This window comes from Macadamia integrifolia, chromosome 8, assembly GCF_013358625.1.
Source record: "Macadamia integrifolia cultivar HAES 741 chromosome 8, SCU_Mint_v3, whole genome shotgun sequence".
In the NCBI taxonomy this organism is placed as follows: domain Eukaryota; kingdom Viridiplantae; phylum Streptophyta; class Magnoliopsida; order Proteales; family Proteaceae; genus Macadamia; species Macadamia integrifolia.
Genome location: NC_056564.1, coordinates 4400033 through 4420222, shown reverse-complemented (window position 1 = coordinate 4420222; position 20190 = coordinate 4400033). Strand labels below are relative to the sequence as shown.

The 20190-nt window shown below is 35.7% G+C and overlaps 2 long non-coding RNA genes across 2 annotated transcripts in view; both read right to left on the bottom strand.

Annotated features, from left to right (window-relative positions):
* The window catches only part of LOC122086269, a 28089-nt gene extending 13880 nt beyond the window's left edge, over nucleotides 1-14209 (bottom strand). The window contains exons 1-3 of the long non-coding RNA XR_006142377.1: nucleotides 14076-14209; nucleotides 13153-13878; nucleotides 9670-13044 (exon numbers count right to left, since the gene is read on the bottom strand). This is a non-coding gene — a long non-coding RNA (uncharacterized LOC122086269). The remainder of the gene's footprint in view (nucleotides 1-9669; nucleotides 13045-13152; nucleotides 13879-14075) is intronic.
* LOC122086270 lies at nucleotides 4776-7350 on the bottom strand. The gene is made up of 3 exons (XR_006142378.1): nucleotides 6983-7350; nucleotides 6803-6890; nucleotides 4776-6624 (listed from the first exon to the last, which is right to left on the bottom strand). It is a non-coding gene; the product is annotated as an uncharacterized LOC122086270 (long non-coding RNA).
* Nucleotides 14210-20190: the final 5981 nt, after the last annotated feature.

The window sequence follows — 20190 nt, the reverse complement described above, 5'->3', positions numbered from 1 at the left end:
CTTAGGCTTAAAATCTTGAAATCTTGAATTCTTGACGTTTGTTATTAGTAAGAGATTTAACCTTCTTTTTTCTAGTATAATGGCGGTTGAAATCATTTATCTGAGACTCTCGAGTGTTTTGCAACAGAAGGAAGTAGCAGGAAGAGACTCAACCGAATGACTATGTAGACCTGGAAACCTAGAACACAGAAAAGTTAGTAAACGCCATTAAATGGATCAAGAACACACTTCAAAATTGTAAAGACCATTAGAGAAATCAAGAACATATTCCTCTAGCTTTGGCCCTTATCTGACGAAACATTAAAAACGATTACATATGTATGCCTTGAGGCAGCAATGTTACACCTGCCACCACTCAATTGGCAGGTGTAAGGCTACTTGATCCTGTAGCATGTAGAGTATTAAACTTACTAAACATGCTCATGCAAATAAGTGTTGAGATCTCTCGATCTTGATCGAGGGAGAGAGGTGGTTGCATAATGAATGACAGAAGGGGGTAAGAGGTGAGTTTTCAGCATTTGTTAATCTCAAGTAGTTATCTTAAGGGAGACATAGTGATGAAATTAAAGTGATGCCCTTCAATTCAGTATAAGATCTCAATTTATTCTTTGTATAAAGGTTGAAAAAAAAATGGCTTTACATCCTAAACCACTTTGGAGTATAGATTTAGCATGAGGTGTGCAAGTAATGCTAAACCACTCCTTGGGTAGACCCTACGGATTATTTACGTACACGGGAACATGATAATATACAAGAATGAGAAACAGAGAAGGAGAGAACTCTGAAATGGGAACATGGCAATTAAAAGATCTAAGAATAACCATACCCTTTTCCTGTATTCCTTTTTCAGTACAGTAGCAGCAATGCTCTTGTAAGGAGGAAGTTCAAGTGTTTCATAATGATTCCCACTATTCAATATCCTCTTCATCTCATCAACTGAACTCGTGTCTGCTTTGACCACTGGGCTAGCGGAGAATTCTTTCTGGCTGTTTACAAAATTCAAATTGGTAGATGGTTTGCTGGATTTGAAAGAATGTAAGTTCTTAGCATCACTAGTTGGAGCAGAATATTCACAATCCCCTGAGAAATTGCCATCTTCTTTAACCATTTCTGATTCTTTTTTTATTCAAAATCTGTGCCTTCAGTTACATTTTCACACCTTTGAAGAAAGAAACTGAAGAGATCGTTCGAGAGGAAGGCAAGGTTTATCGAGAGAAAAAACCCGAAGCCATCCAACAAGAACCTTAACACAGTAAGGGCATACATGGTTGCCATTAAGACCACGATGCATGATTTAGGGAGAACAAAAAGCCTGTTGGTAGAATAGTTGAAGATTTCAGTATGCAGAGAAAGATGACAACAAAAAATGGACCAAGAGACTGCTTGGATGCACTCTTTCCAAAAGAATGACAATCAAAATAGTGACCAATGGGTAAAAAAAAAAGCCAAACATCATTGGTCCAAACTTTTTCCCTGACATCAGGTTTTGCCATTAAAGCTATCAGCTTTGAGAATGCTCACTGTGACAAAGCAAGCAAATGGCCCACATCCAATTTCCAATGATCTGTGCTCACAGATTTGTCACTGAAAATTGACGTGCAATGTTGACACTCCAAACAGTCATTAAAAAAAAGGATGGCAACTCTACTGTATCAATGTTAAGGCTACATGAATATACTAGCAGCAATGATCCATGTTGCATATCATGGGCTTGGGGCCTAGGACCCACTATTTGATGAATAGTACCAAGAACTTTCAAGACAAAAATCCTAAAAGAACAAAAGAATTTTCCAAACAGTCTGGAGAAGAAGCCACTGTTTTCCTTGAAAGCAATATACAACAAATAACCAACAAAAGGAAAATCATCGCAATCATCCAAGCAGACAGGTGTATAACCCATAGAGAGGAGCTCATACATGGGAGCCACCAAGAGGCGGGTACCACCCCCAGCACATCTGTTACAAAATCCTTTGCGCCTCGTCAACATTTTAAAATATTGTTGTCAGATCAGTTGGATAGTCAAGTCTGGATAAGTATCAGAAAAGACAAATCCAATCTATTTTATGCAGTAGAATAGTGAATCCACTGTATTTATTAGGTCCCTTCTTCTTGCACCATCCAATCCAGAATGATTTGAGTAACACCCAGAACTGATCTTTATTAAAATACTGATATGCTTAAATCCAGCTTTTTCTACTATCCTTACAATGATCCCCTCCAGGTACTTCAAATTATGCCAAAAGCAAAACAGAAAAAAGGATGAAATATTAACAATGAGGCACCATAGGACAAAGAAATCAGTAGTTAAAGAGAATAACACCTTACCTCCAATAAACAATGTTCCTGCAATCCAAAAATTACCATACATCCACAAAGTCAAAATACCAACCAACCCAACAATATGAAGTCCAGGGGTATAACCCAAGTATCTAACAGCAGCCCCAGAAGCTCCCTGAAACAATAAATCCATTGTCAGTCCATTGTAATTAAGCCACTTTCACAAAGCCAAACTAAACAAGTGTGCATCAAATGAAGAAGGTAAGGATCATTAGTTTTTGCATATTTAATCAGTAACCGCAAAGACCTTTCTTCAAAAAACATGAATACAAAGTTTGTTTAAATGTTTAGTTTCTCTCCCATATAGTAGCCTAAATAAGCAAATGGAAATTCTGAAGTGCAGGAGAACCAGTTAGGATTTTAAAGCAGAACGAGGATGAAATAATGAGAAAGAAGGGTGCTAGTTTCATAAAAATAATTCCAATAAACAACACAAGAATATTTATCCACTAAAAAACCAAAGCGAACAGTAAGGCCATATGCATATATATATATATAGAGAGAGAGAGAGAGTTTCATTGGCATTTAATTGATTTAAATACTCTAAACAGGATAGAAAACATCAAAAATGGACTACAGTGATGATATTGTAGGGGAGGTCCTGTGGAAACATAGCTCAACACCAGGATTATAAAAAACTTAATGTAAACTATAAAAACTTAATGCAATCAGTAGACATATATATTCAGAGATTGTGATGAAGCAGATAAATCACATAAGTGAGCTTATTTAATGGAAATAAGCTTTGGGCTAGGTTTTATACATGATGGGCCTTTGGTCCGATGGGTTATGATTGTAACAGGCCACTTTAATGGGTATATAATAAGGATAGTAGCTAAGACTACCAGATTACTCAAGTAGGATTAGTTTACAGTCATTTTACCGTTAGAAGTTAGATTAGTCAAGTACCAGAATCGTTAAGAATTTTTTACGGTTAACCTGCCTGACCTGCTAATATGGCTAGTCTACGTGCCAATCATTTCCTAGAGGAGGGAGCGGTACTCTCTTAGTTTTCTATATAACACTCTGTTTTGTTTTGAGAATCCTAGTCTCTGTTTTGTTTTGAGAGTCCTAGTTTGAGTAGGAGTGTCGATCCCAGTCTGTTTGACTATTCAAAAGTAGTAGTTTGAATTCCAGATCATTTTAGGAATCTTATGAGTCAGTTTATGAAATCTATACATAGATATAGTGGACTATAGCCTCAGACATTAATTTATGAAATACGTCTTTCAGGGTTTGAAATACGTCTTTCAGGGTTTCTGAAGTTTTGCTGATGTAGATTCAGTAGTTGATGTGTGGATTCAGTAGTGTGCTTGGTGGATTCCAAAGAAGGCTTAGGTGGATTTCTAGCCAGGTTATCTCTTCTATCTATCTCTCTATATTTCTACCAAGATCAAAGGTCAGAACCTCTTGATTTGATACCGTGTGACACCTTTGTTTGTTCAGTCAATTCTGTTTCATTGCCATTGCAAATTAATACAAGATATTACTTGGTTTGTAATCAGATTTTATACATTGGTTTCTCTTATTTTCAAGTCTTTTGTATTTTGCTATCAAATTCATAATTTTCTTTATCAATTCTTAGAATTGTAGCCCTGCTACCTAAAATCCCTAGTAGCACTAGGACTCCACTGAAACTCATCATTCTGTAATCATATTTAGCTCAAACTTTGCAGGCCGAACCTATTGATAGAATAGAGTAATTGATTGGAGCTTGGGACCATTCTGCGAGTTACGTGTTCTGTTATAAAGTTTCTCCCAGTTCTGGCGTTTCCTGTCTTACAGTCCTATTGTGAGCTGGTTTCTGCTAGACTGATTTGGTATGGGAATTGGTTTGTAACTCATGATCAGCAAGTGAATTCAAAAGAGAGTACCAAATTGCAATGTTATATTGAATATGAATTTCAGATCTGAAAGATACATTATTACACTAATATGTCATAGCATGAATATCAAATACCAAGGAATCAAGGCCACTTACCTTGAAAGTAGGAAGATTATCTCAAGAAAGTAACGACTAACCAGAGTGATCCTTCTTTAGATAGAATTTGCTACCCAGGCTATCAGCAGCCACTCCCAACTTCCTAATGTTGGCCATATAAGCACACACCTCTAAAATGAAAACAAGCATATATGTGTCCAAGCAAAATACCACTCAAAGCTTTCACAAATGCCTTTGAACAAGTATATTACAAGATCCTTACTTATGCGATAGTGGTAATTCTGTATAAATAAAAAAAAAGGCACAGTTCCTGTAGCATGCAATGGAAAAAGACAAGTTTAACTCTCATATAACTGCATGTACTTGCAAAATAAAAATAAGGCAAAAATCAATCAAATTACCAGCTAAAGCAAATTCCACCAAAATCTTAAGTTCTCATATCAACTATGAAGTGAATCTCACAACACAATCTACGCCCCCCCCCCCCCCAAAAAAAAACAAAAGAGGAACTGATAGGATCAAATAGGAGAAAGAAAACAAAAAACAAAAAACGCATCAAGCATTTGCTGCCTCATGGTAATCTTAAAATTTTTAAGAAAAGATCAAGGGATCATCAGGAGCATAGGAACTAGGTGCCGACAAGAATTGATGATGCAACTTGCAACCTAGGAGCACCTTGGTCATCAAGCAATTGCTGCCTCATGGTAATCTGAAAATTATTAAGAAAAGATCAAGGGATCATATAAAGCATTGGAACTGGGTGCCGATAAGAATTGGTGATGCAACTTGCAACCCAGGAGTGCCTTGGTTGCGGGGCCTTTTTTAACCCTCCCCCTATGTCTTCTTGCATATTTTTGTTAGTCAGGATGCACCATAATAGATATCAAGATTGCCCACCATGAAACCGCATCCAAGCACATAATAATGCATATCAAAGATTTGATTTATCCTTTTACATGTAACAGCCAAGATCACATGACAGAATCTGTTAACTAGAGCATAACATAAATTAGATTAAAAAACTCACAATAACCACTTCCCTTTCATAAGCCCTCCTTCAGGCAGGCAGCAGCATCTTCTCTTCTAGCTCTCTTTTCTGAAGATGGCTGTTTGGTCATATTAACACATGCCAGAGATCACAAACCATTTGAAAGCACTCACAGAACAGCTTGGGTTTCTATGTATACAAATATAGAACTTAGCATTTTGCTTATTAAATCCTCTACCTACATAGTTCGTCCAAAAATACATCATGTCAACATGAAGCAAAGAGTTGAGGATCAGTAGCAATCCAGAGAGAGAAAAGCACAGTAAAACTACTAGTCCAGCAGATCTACCAGGTATGATACATAAGGTTGGTCCAGTCCAAAATATTGACACAGGTTTCACAATCAACCAATCTAGTATTGATCTTTAAAATCAAGATTTAAAGCTTTGGGCCCCACCAAAAAAATAGTAAAGAATTCCCATAGAGCAAGGTGTTCGATATCAGTATCGGTCAGCGTGTCAGGAGGGTGTTTTAAGAGACGTCTTTGGAAATGCATCGGACGAAACATAAGAGAAGCAAGATAGCATAAGAACACTTATGAACCACATGGAAATGCTTACGACACATGCAAAATATTGTTTCGAAATAGAGTACACCATAAAATAAGTAGTAATTAGATCCGATTGTGAGGTCGTCATATGGTCGAACCAAATCACCCAATATCCGCCATGTGGCAGATCGTCAGCTACATGATTCCTTGCCCTCCAATAGGCTCTAGAGGCCATACTTGGGCCAAGGCCCAGACTATGCATGTCATTTTGAACCCTCCAACTGGCCTATTAATGATCATAAAATACAATAGAACCCCCTCAAGTCTAAAAATACAAACCCAACAACAATTTTAGAAACATTGCAAGTAGAATACCCAGAGAGGAAGACATGAGGAAAGTTTTTGAACCCTTTCAGCCAACTTATCTTCAAAGATTCTGCATTTTCACACCAAGAAGATAAAAGGGAATCCTTTCCAAAAAAATTCAGAAACTATGCAGCATCTAATTGATGGATAACAACTGCACATTTCCAAAATTTCAGAAAGAAATCATACGGTTGGTAAAACTAAGAGAACCCTAATGTCTAAAAATACAAACCCCACAACAATTCTTTAAAAACGTTGCAAGTAGAATACCCAGAGAGGAAGGCATGAGGCAGGTCTTAATAACTGAACCCTTTCAGGCCAGCTTATCATCAAAGATTCTGCATTTTCACACCAAGGAAATAAAGAGAATCTTTTCCCAAAAAAAATTCAGAAAATATTCAGGTTCTGACTGATGGATAACAACTTGCAAAATATTTACACCTGCACATTTCCAAAATTTCAGAAAGAAATCATACGGTTAGTAAAACTATGTAGAATTTAGTGGTAGGAAAAATATTCCCAAACTCCACCCCCCCCCCACAAAAATAAATAATTATATTAAAAAAAAATAGCAGCTGCCTTTGCCTTTTACAGTAATCAAGGGGTTTTGAACAACTACCCAGTAGAAAACAGAGGCTGCAAGCTCCATCAAACAAAATTGCAAGCTTGCCAAGTTCCCAAACTTATCATCTTTAGCAGCATCACTCCTGTACATGAACACGAACAGCCCATCAATACCTTACCATCAAGTTCAAGAAAAATTAGATGTTCACAATATTGTTTTGATCAAGTTCCTTACACACAGCATCTAGAAGTTGTTCTACCAAACGGCTCCCATTGGCAGCAGTGCTTTCTAGCTTTAGTTGTAACCTTGGATATAGAATAAGCGCATCCTTCAAAGGATCAACCAAATACTAAACCATTATCCATAATATAAGATTAATATACACAGGATTGATTCTAGACTGCCCAAGAAACCTTCAAACCCCAATCTTGGGCTGTAAGCCATGAACGCAAAAAAATTCCGGTATAGCAGAATGGATCTCCATGGACTGGCATCCCAGATTTGGACCATCCTTCAACTGATATGTCTTAATGCACTCAGTAAGCTTGCGTGAAACTTTTCCCTCATCCCTGATAACACTCCAACAAGAAAACACAAGAAGCAAGAAACTATGGATAGTGATTTCACCAAACAATGTCCCAGAGCATCATCAAAAGGTTGTCACAGAATTTTGATCAAGCAGCGATGCCACGTGAAATAACTTACATGCGAGAAAATCTGAACGAATCCCTTAACAATGCCTTCTCTAAGATTATCAGTGAAATCTCTAGGAGGGTTTTTCCAAAAGGGAACATAGAGTTAGAATGCAGCGAAATACTTCTTCCTTTGGGTTAGGCATGCTGTTCTTCCCACTCAAGCGCTTGTCTCCAACTTGCTCATGTATAAAAGCATGAGACCTAGTTACACACAAATAAAACAGACATACAAAATTTAAGAAATATTTCTGATGTTCTTAGTAGCAACTTAGGCATCATCCATGTCCTAAATTGAGGAGGGGAAGTCGTGCAAATATCAAATGTACTTATGAACTCATTGCAGTAGACCCTTTTCCTCATGTGAAAGTGATAATCTCTTAATGTCAAAATATACCGGAGAATGATCCCATATTCAGACTGGAATGTGGGAACGTCCCTTAGCACATCCAAAATATATATTACTTACAATTAAAAATAGTTTACTGCACAAATCAAGAGGGGGAAAAATAGTGCTACTGATGTGATCAAACTCACATCTTTAGAGGAAACAAAATCAACAATAATCTCCAAAGTAAAAGAAGTAAAACTTACAACTGAAGTCACATTACTGAATATGGGTAGCACATGTATCAATCAGGTCCAGATTATATGCCAGCTAGTGCCAAACTGTATAAAATGTTCGAGAAATCGATCTCCTTTCTTTTGGAGGGGGTTGTGTGGCTGGCGGGGTTTGAATATCTCCTTTCTTACTCATATTTAATAGAACACATATGAAATGAGACATCGAAAAATGTAAATCATTATTCCATCAATCCACCGCCAGTCACCTTTTAATCTCAATTTGTGTGAAGGAGTCTCCATTCAATCATACTAAAAAAAGAGACGAGAACAACCACCTATAAAAATAGTCTTCTTTCATTCATTTCAAAGAAATGAGACATGACAAGAAGCAACCCAACAAAAATATCCATCAGTCTCCTACCATTCATGTTCTTAAAAATTAAAATCAAGAAGAAATAACCACTAAAAGAATTTTATAACCATTTTAGCATTTTCATCCCCAAAAAAAGGATTTTGATAATAGAAAAAATTAAGGAAACATTGCAAGTTCCATGCCTTAAATCTTATCACCAATCATTTTAAACCTCTATGATGATGCCTCAGCCTAAATTTTGAATTATAAGAAAATCAACAAGTTAAGTGATTGGGGCTCTTCAGCAGTTATTTTTTTTTTTTGGTGGGCTGGGAGGGGTAGGGTCAACAGCTGCTATCATATAAGAAAGATTCCCATAACAATAGGGATTACCGACGATATTTGATGACACACTCCATATGGTCAATCAAGGGGATTACAATAGTACCTTCGGAATAATATTGCCACCATCGAAAAGGTAGGGGGAGAGAAAGAGCGTGTAAAAATAAAACCGGTTTTGGTCCCTTTACTTGGTCACAGCCTGTTAGCCTCTCCATCTACCTTCTAGAAGTGGAAAAAGGAAAATTAAAAGGTTACCAACTCTACACCACAATGAAAAATAAGTTCAGTCTCCATTGTTTGTTTTTTTCTCTCAGCAGGTTCCTTTCCCCAAGTCTCCTACAAATGAGTGAGTTGCATGTTCCCCACCACTTTAGAAAGATCGCAACAAGTCATTGCTCCCCCAACACTCACCTTGGTGCGGTTCTCAAGCAAATACTTCAACCTCCTCCATAATATAATCCAAGATTCTTACACAATCCATTGGAGCTGGGCTTCTCTTGCTTGATTTGGGATTCTCCCCCAAGAATTTCAATGTCTTGCCTATTGTTTCGGTCTAACTACCGAATTGCTTCAGTGTTACAATGGGCATGTAACACCAAATTCCTAGCAAACTCAAAGCCCAAGAAGAAGTAATGTAGGGAGGGGTAAAAGTGTGGAATCCAATTAAATCCAAACTTCAGTACATCTAAAAGGACAGAAAATTAATGTTGTATGGATACTTGGGTTGATTATGTACAGGAATGGAAGTTTATTGCCTTTTGTATAGGGGGTCTAAATGTTGGAGGCTCCATTTTGGCTATAGCATCCTTTTATAAGTTGTTTTTTTTATTATTTTCCTCTATTCTTTAGAAGAAAAATAATAATAATCTGACTTCAAATGAAAATATAGAATCATATATGTCAATAGGTATCATTTAACTTTTAATTCTTCCAACAAAATAATGCAATAAAAACAAAATAGCCAAATATACCTTCATAGAGGTGAGAGATGAGCATTGTAGAGTATCCACACTTGCTTGGGGAAGCAGCACAAAAGAGAGTTCTTGCAAGGCTCCTTCAAATGCATTGCAAAAATAATAAATCTTCAAAGAAAACAAAAGCAATAAAGCAAAAATAAGCATACCTTGCAACTTCAAGGCAACTGCAACTCAGAAATATTACCAGTAAAGCCCACAAAACCAGAACAGTTCAATAAATAGATGACAATAATGTAGTCGTAATTATGGACTCACAAATAACTGTATGATATTAAGAAAATTAGAAACTATGTATAACAATGAGAAATACCCCAGAACCCATAGTACACCATTATAAGCATGATATGTGATTCCTTCATTCAAAATCCTACAAGAAAACCCAAATCATCAATCCAACCAAAAAAATCATTTGAGCATCACCATCTTGATGTGGTTCTCAACCAGATACTTCAACCTCCTCCACAATGTATTCCAAGATTCTTCCACACTTGCAGCATCATTCCATTGTAGTTGGGCTTCTCTTGTTTGATTTGGGATTCTCCCCCAGGAGTTTTAATGTACACCTGCCAATTGTTTCGGTCTAACTATCAAATGGTACAATGGACATGTAACACTAAATTCCAAGCAAACTCAAGGTCCAAAAAGAAGTAATGTAAGGAGGAGTAAAAGTGGGGAATCCAATTAAATCCAAAAGAAAATATAGAATCACATATTTTCAAAGGTATCAATTAACTTTTATTCTTCCAACAAAATTTTGGAATCATAGCTTTTCTAATTAAATATCAGAAACCCTCTAGACTGAAATCCCTAATATGCTAGTAGCCATCCATTGCAAGTATTTTAAGCCCACGAATTGAAGGCAAGTAGGTCAATCAGTGTGCCCCAAGTAACAATCAACCAAGTTGCTAACATTCATTTGGAATATGTTTAAGGCAATGACTTGTTTAGAAAATCCATGGGGATATTTAGCCCACCAAATAAAACAGAAAAGTGAAGACTCTAAAGCAGAATCTCATGTCACAACAAACAGGAAGGTCGAACTCTAAATCATGGGAATTGATTTCCAGGTCCCAGTGATTGAACTTCCATAATGAGATCATAGAAGAACTACATTTTTTATCTTGGGGTGTTTCAATTTTCTTTCCGTTCTAAGACCTTATGGGCCTGCCTCTTTGGGCATGTACTAATGCAGCAGAAACCAAGATCAAAGAAAGGTGTTATAACCCTAAACCGTGCAGTACTCTAGAAGCCTAACACTAAAACTACAGAAGAAGCTCTCTTCTAGTTTTTATTTCAATTTGAGTTATTCTTGTTTGTAATTTGTTTGAGAACTTAAGTTGAATCTGAGCCTAGAAGCTCTAGAAGCGGTTATAAGAGGTTCTATTTTAGATCACTCAGTCTACAATTTTATTTGCATATTAGAAATTATATTTTCATTCACAGATTAAGGAGTGTTGCTCGTAAACACAGTTTTTACTGAATAAAATGTTCTGCTGATGCTTTCAGTCTTATATGTGGATTCACTGGGAGATATTGACATGGACTCCTCAAGGTTTTAAGTGAGGATTCCCTGATTGTCACCGGTGGATTACCGTGAACATCTCTTCAACTTCTTATTCCTCTTGTTCTGGTTCAGTTCTGCTATAAATTCAGATCAGTTTAAGTTCAAAATTATACCCTGCAGATACATTGTTTTCCTGTCCAGTTTCAGCTAGTGTGTTTTGTTCACCTCTCTTAATTCTGTGTCCCGTATCTAATCTCTTTTGAAAATTATACCCTGCAGATACATTGTTTTCCTGTCCAGTTTCAGCTAGTGTGTTGTGTTCACCTCTCTTAATTCTATGTCCCGTATCTATTCTCTTTTGATTCCTATTGTTAAGACCCACTATCATAACTGTGATATTCACTATTTAGCTACCTCGCCTGTTTCTGTTAGATTCCCTAGCGGAGCCAATCACACCCCTTCATAGTTGAGAGAAATCACCCATATGTAAACCTCTTAGGACTCACTGATGCCTAACTGATCAGTGGTTTAGAAGTTTTAAGTTCTCCCTCTATGAGCCCCAATTCTGCCTAATTTCAATTCTATTAATTTTCTTAATTTCTGTCCTATTATTTCTCATTACTTATTTTTCCCTTTTACTTGATCAGACATTGATCATAATGTTTTTTGAACTGTCAAACCTAATCTGTATTTCTAAACTCTATGTATTTATGCTTTGTGTCCCAAACTAGAGTTAGGATTTCTCATATTGAACCATGTACTCTTCTTGGAGCTGTTCCAATAAGGTGGCTATTTAAACCCGAAAAAAATCATTTTATGGATATTTATAAAATCAACTCTCCCAAATCTTTTAATATATTTACCTGTAACAGAATTACTGGTAAACAACGCACAGGTAAGCAAAGGTGTGGATGTTGTTCATTTCATGTGTCTGTTAAAACTGGTCAGATATAATTTTAACAGACACATGAAGCAACCTCCTGACTGATGGATAAGACAGAAAAAGAAAGAAAAGCCAATGGTCGGATGAATTACAAGCATGTATTTCCACAAAGGTTCCTTGTTCCTTTTAAATCCTGCAGCTAATCAAGTACAAATACAACTTCCAAGTCTCACAAACATCCTCGATATAAACAACCATGTAAGCTAATCAATGTGAGTGATATATAATAATTGAGTAAATCAAATGAAGCACAATAGAGATCCTGAACAGAATTGAGTAACTCTGTTACATTTACCTGTAACAGAATTACTGGTAAACAACGTACAGGTAAGCAAAGGTGTGGATGTTGTTCATTTCATGTGTCTGTTAAAACTGATCAGATATAATTTTAACAGACACATGAAGTAGCCTCCTGACTGATGGATAAGAAAGAAAAAGAAAGAAAAGCCAATTGTCGGATGAAATACAAGCACTTCCATGTATTTCCAGAATGGTACTTTTGGATCACTTAAATCCTACAGCTAATCAAGTACAGACACAACTTCCAAATCTCGCAAACATCCTAGACATAAACAACCATGTAAGCTACTCAATGTGAGTGCTAAATGATAATTGAGTAAATCAAATGAAGCACAATAAAGATCTTGACACAGGTCAAACTTTGCATCCTTTGCTCGTTGGATGATAATTTGAAGGTTTTTGGAGAAAGCAACTTCGGTGTCCTTTTGCTTGTGGATATCTCTGAGGCTATGCGTTGGATGAGCAATGCTACAAGGAACAGCCATGTCTTAGCTGCGCATAAACAGTGGATTAGATAAAATAAACAGAAGATTAACAACTATTGGTGGTCGACTTTTGCTTGTGGATATCTCTGATGCTATACATTGGATGAGCAATGTTAAAAGGAACGGCCATGTTTTAGCTGCGGACAAACAATGGATTAGACAAAAATAAACAGAAGATTAAAAAGAATATATCACAGTGAATATCTGCCAAATAAAAAGAATATCTGAGCATAATGCAAGCTTACAGTGAAGAATCTCGATTGTAATCGTGGTTGGGAAATGCAGGGTGTTGAAGGCGGAGGAGAAGAGGAAAGCCCAGAAGAGGAAACAACGTTGACGACGACAACAACTCCAACACCTTTGGATGCAATACTTCTGCAACTGGCATCACGTAGACCATAAGAAGAAGATTCGGCACTTTCACTGGCTGACCTCCACCTTCCCTTGTTCCTGAAACCCAAGATTTTCCAATTCCGGAGGTTTGTTCTTGGGGCTTCTAATATATACCCTTTACTCCTCTCAAACCCAAAATAAACTCCCCTTCTTTCCAGAATCCCTCTCGAGACTTAGCTTGCTTCCTTGTTGGGCTCTCTCTCTTTTTCTCTAGAGAGTAGTGGGTACATAAATTTGCTTCCCTTTTCTTCTGGCATTCAATCAAGTAGAACAGAAGTAGATAGAAATACCTTTCGTGATAAACCCAGCAAAGTACAAGCTACTCCAAAATCAGGAGTTGAAGAATCGAGGAGAGATGAAATCAGCGGGAAACAGTGAGAGAGAGAAGTGGGTGGCGATGTGGAGCTGCTACCTTCGCAAACAACCTAAGACGAGAGGCCGATCGATCTGATTGGTGTGATCTTTTAAAACTGTAAAATAACGTCTCGTCGAGTCTCGACCTTTTTGAGAGTAGAGAGAGAATTTTTCTGGCTTTTGCAGAATCTAAACGATCTTTTCCCCTCCAACCAATTATTCAACTATGACAAACGTAAGACAAGAAAGAACGAAGACATAACAGAAAAACCATAAGCGCCAATAAATGAAGCATTAACATTCTTGGACTTAAAACTCTTGAACTCTTGAATTCTTGAATTCTTGAATTCTTGAATTCTTGAATTAAAGAAATCACGAATTCAAGAATCCTTGAAGTTTGTCATTAGCTAAGCGATTTAACCTGGTTTTTAAGTATAATCAAGCGTCGATCTACTGCAACTCTTTTGAGCGCAACAGAAGTGACGGGAAGAGACAAGAGAGTGAAGTGACGATGGAGACCTGCAATGGTTTGTTACCAAGAATGAAAATGGAGCTGCAACCATGAGCTATGTAAAATAGTATATATTTATAGGCTTGGATTGGTAGCGTGACCTTCACGCCAGCGCCAGAAGCGGGAAAATCACGCCACAAGTATTCAAAATAAAATAACTGTTCGGGAGCGCAACCGACTAAAGATTTTCTTTTATTAAGTACGAGGGACGTCTTCCGTATATAATCTTTTCTTTTCTTTTTGTGAAAAGTCTTCCGTATATAATCACGATGGTCATCTGATGGTCATCGTTATTTGTCAGAATAATAGGATTTTTACCTTAAAAAAATATTATTATTATTATTATTTTGTGAATGGGGTGGGGAACATGTAACAACTTTTTTTTTTGGTTAGACTATGGAAGACTGAAATTTCATTAATTGCTGCGTTTGGTAGTCAAGTGAGTAAAATCAAAGAAAAAAATCTAGAAAAGAAAAGAGAATAAATTGTGAGAAATTAAAAAAAATATGTATGTTTGATTATCATGAGAATAAAATAAAAATGAAAATAAAAAATTTAAAATTTTTGAATTTTAAGAGAGAGATAGACACATAGAAAATTATTATACAATCATTCATTTTTGTCTTATTATGTTTTCATATTTTCTCATGTTTTCTTGTGTTTTTTACAATAAAATTTTGGGGGGAATAAAATAAATTTTCACAATTCCCAAGATGAATTTTGAATTTGAAAAGAATAATCTTTTCTTGAGTGAAGACATATTAAATGCAAGGAAAAAAATTCTTAACCTAAGGAAAAATATAAAAATTGTACTTTTTTTATTTTCTTTTATTTTCTTCTCTTGGCTACCAAACACAATGCTTGAGAAAATGTTTTTTGTGGTGGAAATGTGGTCCCTACGCTAGACACATGGGGCCAAATGATTGGCCTACCCATGAAAGAGAAAATAATTGTTTATGTGAATGTTTCATACCCCCTTACATGAAACACTTACCCAGTAAGTTTTAACTCACATCACTATTATTTTTAAGTATCGCCGACTGACATTCCAATCAAATTGATTTGTGTACCCAAAAAAAAAATAAATATCAATTGATTAATGTATTATGTAGCATCGTCAAAAATCGAAACTGAAAAAGAAAATAATTGTTTCTATGAATGTTTCATACTCCCTTACATGAAACACTTACCTAGTAACTTTTAACTCACATCACTATTATTTTTAGGTATGGCCGACTGACATTCTAATCAAATTGATTTGTGTACCCCAAAAAAATAAATATCAACTGATTAATGTATTCTATAGCATCGTCAGAAAACCGAAACTGAACACCCCCCCCCACACACACACCACTTAGATTAATATAGCACATTTATGAAAATATCCTAATATCATCCCATTTGACGAATTTCCCGTAATACTCCCCTCTAACATTTGAAACTACACACGATTAGAGAACACAATCCTTAAATTACAAATTGGGATGAGTGATGGACATTGTATGAAAACATTGAATAACTCTAGTGTCAAGGTCTCTGGTTCCAGCCTAGGGTTTTCAAGTGCACATATAGTTGTAAATATTGGTATTGGTGATTACATTACTTTTGATTGATATTGATATGATACCCATATTGAATGGGTGAAATCGAATGATTTGATTGATTTAATCAACCTTTAGGCCAATTCATTTAATTTGTATTGACATTGGGTTTCAACTTAAAACTATGGTTGCGAATTTGTACTAAGCAAAAATAATAGAAAATGCACTTAACTGACTAACTCCAACCCAATCAGAGCTTGTGGACGAAGAGATCTTCCCTTCACCATAGGTAAAAGAGGTTGGGTATTAATAATTAAGAAATAGTTTTCTTGCACCGCTCGGTGAAGGAAATAGTTTTATTTCACCACTAGGCGAAGGAAATAAGAAGTGACGCTCAAGATGTGACCCCCGTTGTGCGCTTCTGATGGGCCACAACAAACTAATGCCCATTCATCGTGGCCTCAAGAAATTTTGATCATAATAATTATGTGATTTAACAAACAACACAACTTTATCTTTCTACCAACAAAGAAAAACTCAACTTTATTTCAATATAATGTGATCAGTTACATGGACCTTTGCTTTCCAATAAATTATACTCAATTTCATACTTGATACAAGGCCTAAGTTATTCATGTTTTCCTCACCACTCCAATATCCTAAGAATGTTTTAACATGTCATACTCCCCCTCCCCCCACCCTCAATTCTTCACATGCACTTGACACGGTTCCCATACTTTCCCTTCAGTTTGCACTTTGCACCCATGTGAGCAACCCTCGAAAATTGTGACCTCTCTCTAGTCTCTAACCTAATTCCCTAGTCCATGTTGGAGGGCTTGGTGACCTCTTGGCCTAACCCGCATCAGACTAGGATCAATGGTGGTTCCTGGATGTGTGATCTCAGTACATTATAGCTCCATGTAATACTCAAGTAAACAATGGAAATTTCCTTTAATTTAGGAGGATTTGTTCTCTTGGGGTGGTAGATGATTATTTGTTAAACTGAAAGAAAACTAAGATTCCTAACAGTTTGAGTGAGGTGGGTGATTTTTATCAATGTCTAATTTCCACGTAAATGACGAGAACCTTGTTTCTTTTAATCATGGATCTGCCTCCTTCCATCCTTCTTCGTTCAAGCGTATGGGCAAATTTAGAATTTTTGCATTGGCCAAACTGTTGTTTTGGGGGGAAAGGAGCTAGAAAAAGGGATTTGATTCTTAGTTGTTGGATTAAAATAGGACACATGACGTGCATAGGTAAGGAATTGATAGAAAAAGAATGCTATTATTTACAAATGTCCATATAGGACCCACATTATCAGAATAGGGGAGAGTGGCAGGCTTCGCAGCTCATTGTTTGGATCGGGTTGAGATTGGCTTGAAGTAATAGGATGTTGAGTTGTGTTGGGTTGGGTTGGGGATTAAAAAATCCGACCCGACCCAACCCAACCTTTTTCACCCTTCTTTTTATGTTACTAGTTTAACATAGAAATTCCACCCAAAAATAAAAAAGTTTGACATATAAAGAAGTTTCCAACATAAACAAGGTTTCATTTGAGTATTTTGTAAAATGACCATGGCATATTTTGTGTTAGCATTTTCGAAAGAAAAAACAGTGACGAAGTAAACAACAAAGTTCCCCTCCTTTCTGTATATAGGTGAAAAGAAACTGTTTCCTTTACCAAATAGTAAAACTTCTAATAATAAAGCTTAGATGCCATTATGTGGATAAGTCTTCAGTTGGGCCCTTCTATCAAGAATCACATCTAGACTTCCTCGAAAATCAGCCATTTGGTGGTCATTTCTTAATTGTTTGTTTGATTTGACTAGTTATCACCAAGTTGATGACATTTGACTTTATTAATCATGTATTATTTTTGTCAAATGACAATTTAAATTAGTGCAAACAAAACACCAATGCACTTGAGAATAATTGATCAAATGACCGATCCTATTAAGCTAAAGCTTACTGCACAAAGCAAGGGGATGTGAATACCTAATCCACTGAGTCCGACTACCCATTATATGAAAAAAGTATCTATGCCTTCTACATTCTTCGAAACAATAAGATCAAATTTGTTTATTTATCTTTTAAAAATGAGAAAAAATAATTTATTATGAGGGGAGCACGTACCCCAACGGGTCAGACTGCTATATTTCTTTTGGAATAAAGGTCGCCAATTTGTTTTAAGCCGTGCAATAAGGGTACAAATTGATTTGGTTTTGGTTTAATGGTTTCATTTTGATTTGGTTCAAAATATAATGAATATATACTAAAATCGACTTGATTATTGATCATTTTTTATTTTTCAAACCTAATTCCATCAATAATCAGTTCGGCATAATTGGTTCCTAATCGTTTCCCCCTTCGTGGCCTCTTTCCATTAGATTTGCAAAACAACTCCGTGGCATCGGTGTTGAAAATGTCAGCAAAATTGTATATTGCAAGAGTGACTTAATTTGATTTGACGAAAACAAATCTACAAAGAGAGAGATATAGTTAATCTTAAGCTATTCTATTTATCAATTTAGTCGATTTCGTAGTTTGCATTCGGACAGTTTATTGGTTGGAACTTGAATAAAATAAGTTATGAGATGTTAAAACCAAAACTGAATCGATTATTAGAAGTTCAATTCAATTTATTGGCTCTTGTTCAAAATTGACACCCTCATTAAAGTTTTATTTTTAATGATTTATGATTTAATAGATATATATATATATATATATATATAAAGCTCATGACGTAAGTGTGCATATATCAACATGCATGCCCCTTCACATCCAACTTGTGGACTCCACTTTCTTTCTTTATTAAACACTTTTTATTGGACAATTCGATCACCCATCCTGTCATTGGTGGGTAATTAAACTATGATGTGGTATTAATTTCACCCCCTTAATATTATAACTTTTTTTATTTTGAAAATAAACAAAACAAAAGAGCTAGGTGCATTTTTTTAAACCCTTCGGGATTTTAACCTAGGGCATCTGCCCAAGATCTTCCTTGAATCACAGTGAATTCAAACCGAGCGGTTGTTATTGTAGATGGTTGGTGCCCTTATCCAATTGAGTTAACATAGAATTGATACCCAAAAGTGGCTAATCTGTTAATGATTTTCCAACATTTGGATGTGTTTGTTTGGAAAAGAATAAATAGAAAAAAAAATAAAAATTGGGAGAGGGATCTATATATTATATGCGACACTTTTATATTGGCAAGTTATGAGCGAAAGCAATAATAGGTGTAAAATAGCGTATTCAATGAAAAGAAAGAAAGGAGACTCACATATTTAATTTAACAAAGAGCGAGACAATGAGAGGGAAATGCATAGTGATAACATGCATTTAATTTTCCTTACAAAGTATATTGAAGAAAAATTCAGAAAATATTAGAGAAACAAAAATTCTTAGGTTATGTTTGGTAGTCATTCAGTTTCATAAATGACATTTCGTATCCAAAGCACAATTTTTAGTTTCTATATCAAAATGCCGTTCTAAAACAAAAAAAAAAAAAAAAACTGGTGTTTGATGAATTTGTTTCAGAAACGATTATCCTAGTTGTTCACTTTTTTGTATTTGGAACGAAACGAAATGATGGAACTAGGTTTTGTCCTTCCATCATTTTGTGTCTCTAGGGTTTTTTTTTTCCCCTTTTCTTTTTAAAATAACCAAAAACACCATGTTGACACCAAACTTTTTATTACGTTTTTTTGTTCCCATAGAAGAAAAAACATTTTTTCTAAATAACTACTAACGCAACCTTACTTTTCTTTTATATTAGTTTTATTTTTTTGCCAAACAAACACCACTTAAGTCTTCGGATCAAACAACAACAACAACACAACTCAACCTTATCCCAATATGAATGGGGTTGGCTAAAATTTAGTAGGTTACTTTACTTAAGTTATGTTTAGTATGTATTCTTAAGATATATTATAGATTTATAATGGATCATGGAAGTGAGAAAATAGAGAACCATGTTTCAACGTGAATTTTTTTGTTTTTTTAATGTGAAAAGAAATATATTAAAAGTTAAAGATACGTACAACCAACATTGTCCACAGTTTGGTATCCTAAAGAAACCCGACAACCCACAGACCTTAAGTACATGATAGAGGAGTCAATATGACCACATTTGTACAAAAACTTTAGATGACCATAGTTTACATGTAATTCTAAAAACGTTCCAAAGCTATATAGAGGTCAGCTGTCATAAGGAGTTGGAATAAGCTGAAGTGAACCTTTCAACATGAGCTATAGACCCGTTATCTATTTGAGAGGGTCTCCAACTCTCTAAAGGCTTATTAACATGTATTTTAGGTTGAGATATATTCCAAGAAATCAACCAAGCACGACCTAACTTGAAAAAAAGTCCATCGTATGATTGATACCAGATGCTTTTATCAAAACAATTCATTATTTTAACCCTGATTAGTGTTCAGATCTTTACCCAAAAAAAAAAAAGTGTTCAGATCTCCAAGAGC